This window comes from Sciurus carolinensis, chromosome 10, assembly GCF_902686445.1.
Source record: "Sciurus carolinensis chromosome 10, mSciCar1.2, whole genome shotgun sequence".
NCBI lineage: Eukaryota > Metazoa > Chordata > Mammalia > Rodentia > Sciuridae > Sciurus > Sciurus carolinensis.
Window position 1 is genome coordinate 93,251,054 of NC_062222.1, and position 11,274 is coordinate 93,262,327.

The following is an 11,274-nucleotide window of genomic DNA, read 5'->3' on the forward strand; positions in this document are numbered from 1 at the left end:
TCTGACTAAAGAGACACACATGTCTAGTCACGTTCATACATCTAGCTCTCCATCTAGTATGCTTCCGTTTCTCTCTCCCTGATAACCCACCTATCTCAATACCTTTTTAAGATCATCTATGTTATTTTTAAAGTTATTGTTTAATAATTATATTTCATATCACAATGTTAAGATATAAATGTGCATATGGGAATGTAACATATAATCTAAATACCAACATGAATTTTTACAACTTAAAATATATCACATTTTAATTCATTCACTAGATTATTCAATATCCGTGCATGATGTGAATTTGGAATACAAGGAAGAAATTTAACATTAAGTACACATTAATGTGAAAGCTTATGTTGTATAGAATCATCATTTTCTCTACATTCTACCCAAATAGTCTGAGATCAATTTAAGTTTATGAAATAATCAATTATTTCCATGGTTGTAATAGCTTTCGCAAAATATCCTTGTAAAACATTATGATTATTTTCTCTAGGACAAACTCATTCTGGATTATTTTTTACTAAAATCCAGGGAAATCACAGAAGAAGCTGGAAAGAGGTCTATGTCATCCTAGCCTTTCTAACTGAAGCCATCTGAAACCAGCCAGTCCTATTTCACATGAAGTACATTGCCTGTACTGAGTTTAAATATTATTTTTGTATTTTACTTCTATATTGTATACATTATGATTGTGTATGTTAATTTTTGTTCTAATTTTCATTTTCACAATGCACAATGAGTAATTCTACCCATGAAATTAATTCAGTTTGTTCAAAGATCAATATTTAATTCTATTTTCAAATGCACAGATCTGAAATGTGTTTGTAGTGGTACAAGTTGAAGTGCTACGTATAGAAGACAAATGAAGTCCAGAAACAAGGTCCAGTCATGCTACCTCTTAAATCATATTGGCTGTGGGCTTTAATTTCTTCTTATTGTGAGATTTTATCTTTAAATATACTGGTGATTGCCCATGCTACAGATGGAATGAAAAATGATAAAAGAAGAATTGTTAATGCAATCTTGCAGTAATAGGTTTTCTTACTAGTACTTTGTATCTGGCTGTGATATCTGAAAGAAGTTGAGCATAGTTTCTAATTGGCCTGGCTGAATGAAGGTACATATGACCCTTTGGTGTCTGGGTAACTTCTTCATAGATCCTCATTCACAGTGTTTTTGATAAAAATGTAGAAAGACATTTTTAAATGACACATAAGTAAAATTCCGTGTTCAATTTTTTTTTTCTCTCTTCATTTAGAACAGAACTTAGAATAGAATATTTAAGGTTACATTTTCATGGGATTTCTAAGACAATTGAGGTGATGTATTTTTGCATTAAATACAGAAAAAGGGTGACAGAGTTTTGGAAGACAAAGTGCAGTTTAGTATTATCCATAGTTTTTAAAAGAGTCACCGCATAGTTTTAGAAATAAATTAATATGCGTATCAATGAGATTTGAAAGAAAACAAAACAAAAAAAATATAACATATGAGTAAGGAAGTTTCACCAGGAAAAAAAATTCTAAACAGTTTTTTTTATTTATAGATATTGTTGGAAAAAGTGAATCTTACCTAAGAATCTTGTCATATTGAAGATAAAACACAGTTTCATGGTTTCTGTTAATTTGTTGTATGGTTAAAGTGTAAAGACAGGGGATAGATAGTTTTTGTTTATCAGAGCATTTTTATAAGGTTTTACACAAATATTTATCAATCCAGAGCCTGCTGTGTGTTAGAGAGTATTGCGAACTGGGGTAGTACATATAAAGAAGAATTAGAAATGTGTGTGTCATAAACTCCCTTATTGGTTAGATTTTACTATATAATATGACAAAAACCTAGGGAATTAAAATAACCATACTTTTAGTTCACATTTTTCAGGTTGGTTTAAAATTTTGTGTTCTAATTTGGGCTAGGATTTCTTGATCTTGCCTGAACTTTGGTAAGCTCTCATGTGAAATAGGACTGGCTGGTTTCAGATGGCTTCAGTTAGAAAGGCTAGGATGACATAGACCTCTTTCCAGCAGGCTAGCCCAGGTTTATTTATGGGAAATGTTTTAGAATTATTATGATAGGAAAAAGGGAAGCCCTTCTATGTAGACCCTAATTTCCACTTGCTTCATATTGCTGCTTTCCAAGGCCTGTTACATCATGTAGACTTGAGAAAGTATGGGTCAGTGCTGACAAAGAACATAGTTATACGATATGAGAGACTGTTCCTGTAATCAATCCACTTTGACTGCTATGATTCAGGATGAGAATAAAAGATTTGATATGATCAAGACAAGCTGAGACTGAAGGAGAGATATATACACTTATATTGACCACATGTGGAAAGCAGACTGTGCCCTGCTCTGAGTTACTCATTGATGTATAGAACAGCAGTTTTTAGGCTGTGCCTAATCCCAAGTTACTACATTTTGTAAAGGAGTAATTTCCCATAAGTGGCTCCATTTTGAGTACAAGGGCCAAGATAGGATGATCCCACACCTTGTTTGTAGAAATAAACAACCACCATCTGCTCAACACCACCATAAGGCACAAACTGATAAATCACGGATACTTGCCAATTTATCAAACTAAACCAAGGAGTATCTAGACATGTGGACATACCAAATCACATCAGGAATACCAAACATGGGAACTTAACAGCCTTACCAGATAAGAACCACTCACTCAAGACCTGTAAAAGGAGTATGCCAAGATTGGGCAAAGTGTCAACTTGACCCTATAACCTGCCTCAGGAAAATCCTGCCTCAGGAAAATCACCATATTGACCAACGTCTGATTCCCTGTTCCCACTGGGCTTCAGCAGAGTGTAGTTTCTCTTGCCTGTGATGATCACACACAGTCCATTCCAAGCTGATACCTTGAGCTGACACTCTGAGATGACTGTTCATCAGAACCCTCTGCTTTGACAACTTAGCAAAATTGGTTAATTAAAATCTTTATCTGACCAAGAACAGTGACTCTTTGACTCCATTCATATCTTCCTCTGCTGTGCTTATAGCATCCTGTAACCTTGAGATGGCTTTCTAACCCTTTCTTAGTCTTTCTGTGACTTATTTATTTATATATCATTGTGTGAAGTATGTGTAACTTGAGTATTATAGGTATCAGAAATTAAGATTGGAATACAAGAACTTGTGTTTGTCCAACTTTTTTTTTTTTTTTTTCACAGCAGAAACTTGTTTATTGAGGAAGTCACACAGCTTTTATGTAGGGTGGGGGCTAGGCGGGAACCAATCAGTTTAAAGGTCAGCAAGGCAGGGGGGTTCATGCAGGCAAGAGTCCCATTGGACTATATGGCAAGCACAAGCTGATCACGTTCGCGGAACTGTCCAACTTATAATTACAAAATGACCCACTAGTATTCAGTGAACTGCCATTGATATAAAAGTGGTGTCTGTGAATTTATTGTTACCCAATAAATCGTAACATTGTTTTGTCCTTGTTAATGACATAGCACACTCATGACACCATAGTAAGTGTAGCCAGTAGCCACTTTACAGTGCTCTTACTTTGCTATGATTTTCCCCAAATGTCAGCAAAGGTTTGCATGTGTTTGTGTGTGTGTGATTCCCTATTCTTAACATGATGACTTTTACTTAGTGTGCACTCTGATGAAATGAATGAACTGTGATGCTATCCATTATGGGGTTAATTGGAGTACAAATTGATAGAGATATTGGAAGGCAACATGCAAAGGGAAGACTAAGAATTCATTATAAACAGGAAGTTTGGTTCAAGGGTGTTTAGATAAATCAGAACCCTCATATACTTCGGCAGGTTTTGGAAGTATTTTGGGTATCCTGTTGAAAGTGGAGTAAACATTTAATGATATTAAGAGAAAATCCTTGTAAGATACTCAGCCTTTTCTATACATCTGTGAGCTTATTTAATACTCACAATATTTTATGTAGTATATTTTCTTATTATTTATATTCTATAAAAAAGGAAAAGTAAGTGCAGCATATTTTAGTGATCATTATATGGCTGAATCTCCACAGGGCTGGTAGTTGTTGAACCCATGTGAAAATAGAAATAAATCTATTGACCTGAAACATTTAGTTGTTTATTGAGGTAAAATGAAAATGAAGACTAATAATCTGTTCACTTTGAATGAATATAAAGCTGGAGATTTCAATGATATTGTTTAGCTTTTGGAGGATAATTTATTTTTATTATGAGCCTTAGAATATATCTATCTAAGGTAAACATATATTCAATATTTCCCTGTCCACTGTTTAGTCCTCCCTTGATTATATATCCTATATTTATTGCCACATGATATTTGCGCTTTCATCATAGCTCTCTCCTTGGTTTTAAAAACAACCTTGTTGATATATCTACCTTCACTTCATATAGACCTCATTGGTGGTGTAATTAAGCTATTCTACTTTAATATTAAATAAAAACTGTAAATGAAACACTATTTAGCTCCATTAGCCAGTCTTGGATTTTAATGAATGCTTCCTGTGGTTAAGCTATTCACTTTTATCAAAATTTTGATATGTTTCCCTCATATTCTCATTTTTTCAACATATAGAGAGAATGTTTGTCATATGACTTCATTATTAAATAAAGTATAACTACAAAAAGGCTGAAAAAATGTAGAAATCTTTAAGTTAGATCCTGACATTCCTCTGTAGCCCAACAGATACCACTCCCTGGTACAGCATGAAAAAAGGTTTTTTCATTAATGAAAGTGGAGTAATAATGACAGTATTTGCCTTTTCAGGCTACAGTAACAAAATGTCATAGACTATGCTGCTTAACACAATGGGACAATGGGAATTTTATTTTTCAAAATTCTAAAGTATGAAGGTCTCAGAAATGGTGTTGGCAGGCTTGGTTTTACCTGAGACCTTCATCCTTGGTTTGCAGGCATTGCCTTCCCACCGTGTTCACAATGTCCTGTCCATTGTGTATGCTCACTATTGGTATTTCTTCCTCTTTTTATAAGGACACAAGTAGGGTCCTTTTTAAGTAGGGACATTGCAGCTCAATGTAAATAAACACACCTTTCCAATCAGTGAGTAGACTTATTTAAGAAGTAGGGTGTTAACATTCTCAAAGTGTTCCCAGCAAAAGGTAGACCTCACTTTCTGGGATGTGGTTGTGTGGAAGTTTGGGGTAAAAGACTTCGAAGGTTAATTCCTTCCTGCTTCTAAACTCTGATTTTAATCGATTGAGTTTTTCGATTTGCCTGTGTGGGTCATACTTGATCCTAGAAAGGATTTTCAACACAATGAAGGAAGAGAGTTTTTAGAATCTGAACAGATAGAGAAAGAAATAATTTTAAATGGAAATTGATACCATTACTCAGATGAAGAGATGTTCTTAGAGAAAAAAAGAAACCAAGTGGTAATTACAATGAGCTCCAGGTATAAGTGGTACTGGGATGTAGGCAATATGCATGTGCAGAGTGAGGAAGGGGAAGATTGAAATGGTGGAGTTACATGAGTGTGAGATTATTCAGAATACTGCAGTACAGAGCCAGACTGAGATGTTTTTGAACTCAATCTAAATTGAGTCAAGCTCAGCAATTGTCTGTAATTTGTTTGAGAGACTCTTTATCACATATTCTTTGAAATTGGATTTAGTATTAAGATTAGCTATACATAATGGATTTTTGATAGGACCTACAGGATAATTGGCTGAAAGAATAATTCTGAGATATCAGTGATGAACTGAGCTCAGGAAATATTATTTTTTTTCTTTTTAGGAACAAATTGAACCCAGAGTAAGTCTATACATATTAAGTATGTCAGTAGAAGCTGAAATTCTTCAGAATGCTGGATATCCTGTGATTGCTATAGGAGAAATTAATGTTAATGATTTTTTCCATATTTCATTCAAATATTAGTTCTACTGAAATTAATATTTTGTGCATAATGCTGTTTCTATTTTTCATACTAATTATCTTAATATAATATCAGTTTTGTAAGTTCAAAATTTGTAGAATTTAAAGTAATTTAAATTCCACAAAACAGAATATAGTCCTTCCTTTTTCATAGATATTATTATTCCAGTTATGTTTATATGTTCATTGACTCATTTTCATGTTTTATTGAACAAATTAGAATAATTTATAATGCAGTAACAAATAGACTAAAATCTCAGGAATTAACTCCACATAAATTTATTGTTCTTATTGTATTTGATGCAGCCTTAGTGTCTTTTCTTGGGATCTCTGCTCATAAGAAAATCCTCAGCGTTTTCAATGGTATCTGATTCCATGATGCTGTCTGTCTTTTTATATATGTACTCCCTAAGGTCAGGACAGAGCCAGGAGGAGGCATACAAAGGAGATTTTAGCACCCCATCCCACCACCATTAGCTACTCCTGTTCTACACCCCATGTCATGTCCATGAACTCCCTTACCCAACCTCAATTCAACTGCAAGTGCCAATCCTGAAAACCCTAGTCTTCTTTTGTGACTAGGAAGGAAAAAAAGAAATAAGAATTGTAAAATGCATAGCATTGTCTTGACTATGATACTTAAAGATATATTCTGGGAAATAAGGAAAGAAGAGGGAGTGAGAATATTTTTGGCACACTTGTTCTAAAGGGCCAGCGGCTGATAAGGGACAAAGTTGTCTAGTAAATAAAATTAAGGAAACATGTTCTGATGAGAATTCAGCAGCAACTTCAGTCCAGTCAACCAGAGAGGAGAGGATTAATGGATTATTAAAACAGAGATGCCAGACCACTTATTAAAAAGTGATATAGGGCTGCAGTAATTGGAGGGACAAGGGAAACATGTGCTGAGGCATGATGTGTAGGAGAGTCAAATGTGGGAGATGGTATTCATTTTCAAAGATATATGCGATGCTCTCTCTGAAGTGAGATTACACATTCTCATGCATTTGAACTCTGAGATGGAAATATAACTTGCTTTAACAAATATAATATTGAATGCAAAAAACAACAGGTTCACTTCCAGGCATAAGTGATAAGAATGAGTGTGTGTATTTCATGAAATCTTTCTCTCATTCTTCGGACATGAAATTTTGGGTTGAGGTGCAGACTCTGCCAACCTGATATTTTTAGGTGACAGACATGAGCAGATCTTCCTAAGCACATACAAACATGCAGTGTTGACCAGAAATAAACTTTGTAATTACGAGTTATAGAGATATCAGATTGTTGGTAATTGCAGAACAGCTTATCCTGTCCTGACTGAGACAGAAATTGAGAGGAGGAATAGGGACTTGATGTACCAGAAAAGTACATTATGTGTTTTGTAATTAGGTAGTACACAGCAACGATTCTCTTATTGGGGAACAGAAGATGTAACTTAGATTATGCAAAAGTAAAACATCCCCTTGAATAATCTGGAAGGTTGAGGAGGTCTTAAATATTTTCTACCTTTCAAGGAAGATGGAAAACACACAAAATAAATAAAGAGACCAACTCTCATAAAAGTATAAGCGTGAAGTACTCAGCTTTAATTCGGGAGTAAAATTGTTCTTATAGACACAATGGCTATGTGGATATATACAAAGAATTCTGCAATAGGGTACACATAGATGACTATTGCTATACATAGCAATATGTGATTGCTATTATTCCAACCACCCAGCAAATGCCTGGGACATGGCAGTGTTGTCACAAGTGTTGATGGTTGTTCAATATTTCCAGTTTGTAATATTTTCCCCCTCTAGAGACAGAGAGAATGAAAGAAATAATTGCATACTATATTATGTTACGTTTGCTATTCATCTTTTCTCTCCTTTTTTACTTGTTCATTGTTTTTTTTTTTTTTTTTTTTGTTACCAGTATAAATAAAATAAGCGCTTTACATATGCAGTTTGTGTGTGTGTGTGTTTTGTACTGGGAATTGAACTCAGGGGCACTCAAACACTGAACCACCTCCCCAGCCCTATTCTGTATTTTATTTAGAGACAGCATCTCACTGAATTGCTTAGGGTCTCACTAATTTGCTGAGGCTGGATTTGAACTTGTGATCCTAGCCTCGCCAGCCACTGGGATTACAGGTGTGTGGCACTGTGCCCTGCTCACAGACAGCTTTTGCGTTTATAAAACCCACAAACACTTGCCCCCTGAATACACTGCCAATCACCTGACCAGTGGTTTCTCTGGATGGTATTCTGGTAAGAGCTGAAGTTCTTGACATTACTCTTCATTTTATTTTTCCTGAAATTATTTCACAAATAACTTCTCCATTATTTTAATAAATTTCTTGAATTTATTGAAAAAATTTCTGGAAAATTTCTACCACACTATTTGCTTTTTATATTTTGGAAGGTCTATTATTTATAGAGTTTTCTATATAGTTTGGATTTCTGTTTTCCTGATATCTTTAAAAATGTCTTTGATTCATTTTTTGTTTTCTGTTTTATATCTGTTGTCTCATTTAAAAACTCTCAACCTTCCATTAATTAATAAGACAAATATAATGCCATTTTTTGTTAGAAATCTTGTCCTTACTAACTTCTGTTCAAATACTGTTTTCTATATATATTTTAGTCCATTACTTTATGGGCCTTTGATTTTTATCTCATTGGATTTTGATTATATCTCCATTGATTAAAAAAATTCTTCTACAAATACTATAAAATTTTCTAAATTTTATTTGTGTACTTGAGAAGAGGAGATATTTTAAAGTTGTCAATGGTGTGATTTAGTTTTTCTTTTTCATTTCTCACTTCAGACAGGTAATTGGAGGAAGACACATTTCACACAGTGCATGAAACCCCAAACATACTGCTCATGAACCACAAAAGGATCTGATAGGATTTGATAACCACTTTTAATCATTTTTCAACTCCTTTGACTCATTTACATCTTCTGTTAGTATGTTGTATCATTAGCATTTGTACTCAGACACATTTATTAAATCTCTATTCCTACTGAATGGCTCTATTATCTGATACAGTAGGCTTTTATACTTCTCTCTCTTCCAGATTGAGCTGAAATCCCCTTTAATAGTGAAACTGTCTTATTTGTAAAAATGGTATAATGTTCTTTATTTTTTTCTCATCTTTTCTTGATGTTATACAAATTTAGAACACAGATATTTTCCCATCCTGAGTTCTGGAATTATGAATATGCATATAAAATGTGAATAAAATGTTCATATATTCTAGACATCTATTCCAAATACCTATACACATACAGTAAACTACTCTGGGCTAACACTATTTTCATGATAATGACTACAATGATATCAGGGAGAAAGATAACTCAGGGGAAAAGGCATTTAATGTGTCTTCATGGAGGTTAAAGAAACCCATATACTTCCCCTTATATCACTTGACACAATCATCATGACATTTTCAAAAGGCTATTTTTCTCCTGGGGAGTCCATAAAGGTACGACCTTGCCCTCCTTTTCATCCCAAGTGCCTTGCATGTTGCCTGTCACATAAGAGTTTTGTTCTGAATGGAGTTTTTTTGAATAGGAGATCTTTGGGGACTGAAGCAGAACCTTCAGACAGAGGACATAACTGCCCCTCCTCGGTTAACCTCTGTGTTGTGATGGTGCTGAACTAGACATCTTTAGTTATTTAGTCTTTTTTCAACTATGTGTGTAAAACACTACTAACTTTATAGTCAAATAAAACATATTTAATTTCTTTTATTTCATAGGTTACATACAATCACTTTAAGTTGAATTCATTATTCCCATGTATTTTCCTAGTTTTTATTAGACTACACCTCCCCAAAGGAACTCAAGTGCTCCTGCCTCAAATGTTCCTACTCTGATGCCTCAAATCTGTCTCCAGCTCCTGCTCTCTATCCATAAATACAACTAAATCCTAAATATCATCACTTAACTTCCCCATAGATCTTTGGAATTTAGTCTACCTGCCTGTCTTATTCTGTACCCTATTTCATTGAATGGCATCAAGAACCACTAAATTCTTAAGCAGGTAAACTCATCTTCAGCTTGAATGACTCCTCCTCTTTGCACAGATTTTCATCCTTTTTGATGCAGCCAGTTTGGGTCATAGATGGCTTGTGAATTTGTCACAGCTTCCTACCCCCACTGCTAATTTCCTTTCTGATCATTGTCAATTCTAGTCATGGTTACCTTGACAATATAGCATTTTTACCTCCAATTTTGTCCTACTCTATGTTTCTGACAGAATGAAGTTTATAAAAGGCAAATCTGATCCTGGCATTCTATGCCTAATTTCATTCTATTGTTTCCTTTGTGAGAATTTATTAATTGACAATAAACTTGTTCATTACCTTTTTCATCCTTAAAACCCTAAGCAGGGTTTCTTGTATCATTAGTAATGTAGCATTTGCTTACCCTTCCAGAATTTTCTTTCACCAGTTGCAATTATACTGAACTCTTGAAATGTTGAAATTATACTGAACTCTTATTAGTTTCTTTGTTTCCCTGGGATGTGCCTATCCAACCACCTCAACTCATGTTCTTCCTCTAGCTAATGCCTGTTTACTCTGATTGCTTCAGGTTTGTTCTTTCTGTTACTCTTTCCTAGTTTTCCAAATATAGCTTAGATGTCCCTGACATGAACTGCTATTGAAACTTATACTGCTGGTTTATGCCTTCACAAAATATCATTATTATTTATTCTGTATCTAAATGCATTAAGATCTTTGTAAATGAAGCATGTCTTCTTTGCTCAACTTTGTATTCTTAGCATTGAGCACAGAATATGGAACATGTAGGCTATTCAGATATGTACTGTTGAATGTTGAAAGGAAGATACATTTATGGAACTGGAAGTTTCTCAATTTAATTTTTAAGAATTCATTTTAAGAGATCCATGATGGTGAACTAGAGAGACGTTGTGTTCCTTGTCGTTCCATAACTTGGGTTTCAAGCAGAGGATATCTGTTTCTTGGTGAGGCAGTTTTTGCTGCTTATTGATCCCCTGCTGTTTACCCCATTTGTCTACTGCAATCACCTGCTGTCTGCCAGTATATTGACTATTTTTTTAGTGCAGATTGCTCACCGTCTGGCGTCCATCTGCCATTTGCCTGTCGCTTGCCTGTCCATTGCCTGCCTTTCACCTACCCATCACCCACCATCCAAGGCTCACCTCCCAATCATCCAACAGTAGTCAGCAAACTGACCACAGACCACCAGTGGAACACCAGCTACCTGCTGTTGCCTGGAAGTTCACTGTCACAGTACCTGCAGGTTTGGTTACACGTGGCTGCTGCCATTTTGAGACAACAGCCAGGACTTATAGGACCCCTGGCCGGACTGACTGAGCCCCATCTCCAGAATCCCTCAGCCCAACTGATCACTTCATGCCTCTGGGGCCCTCA

The 11,274-nt window shown here is 35.0% G+C and overlaps 1 pseudogene; it reads right to left on the reverse strand.

The window, feature by feature from the left end:
* Positions 1–8,672: 8,672 nt before the first annotated feature.
* Positions 8,673–8,754, reverse strand: LOC124995182 (uncharacterized; annotated as a pseudogene).
* Positions 8,755–11,274: the final 2,520 nt, after the last annotated feature.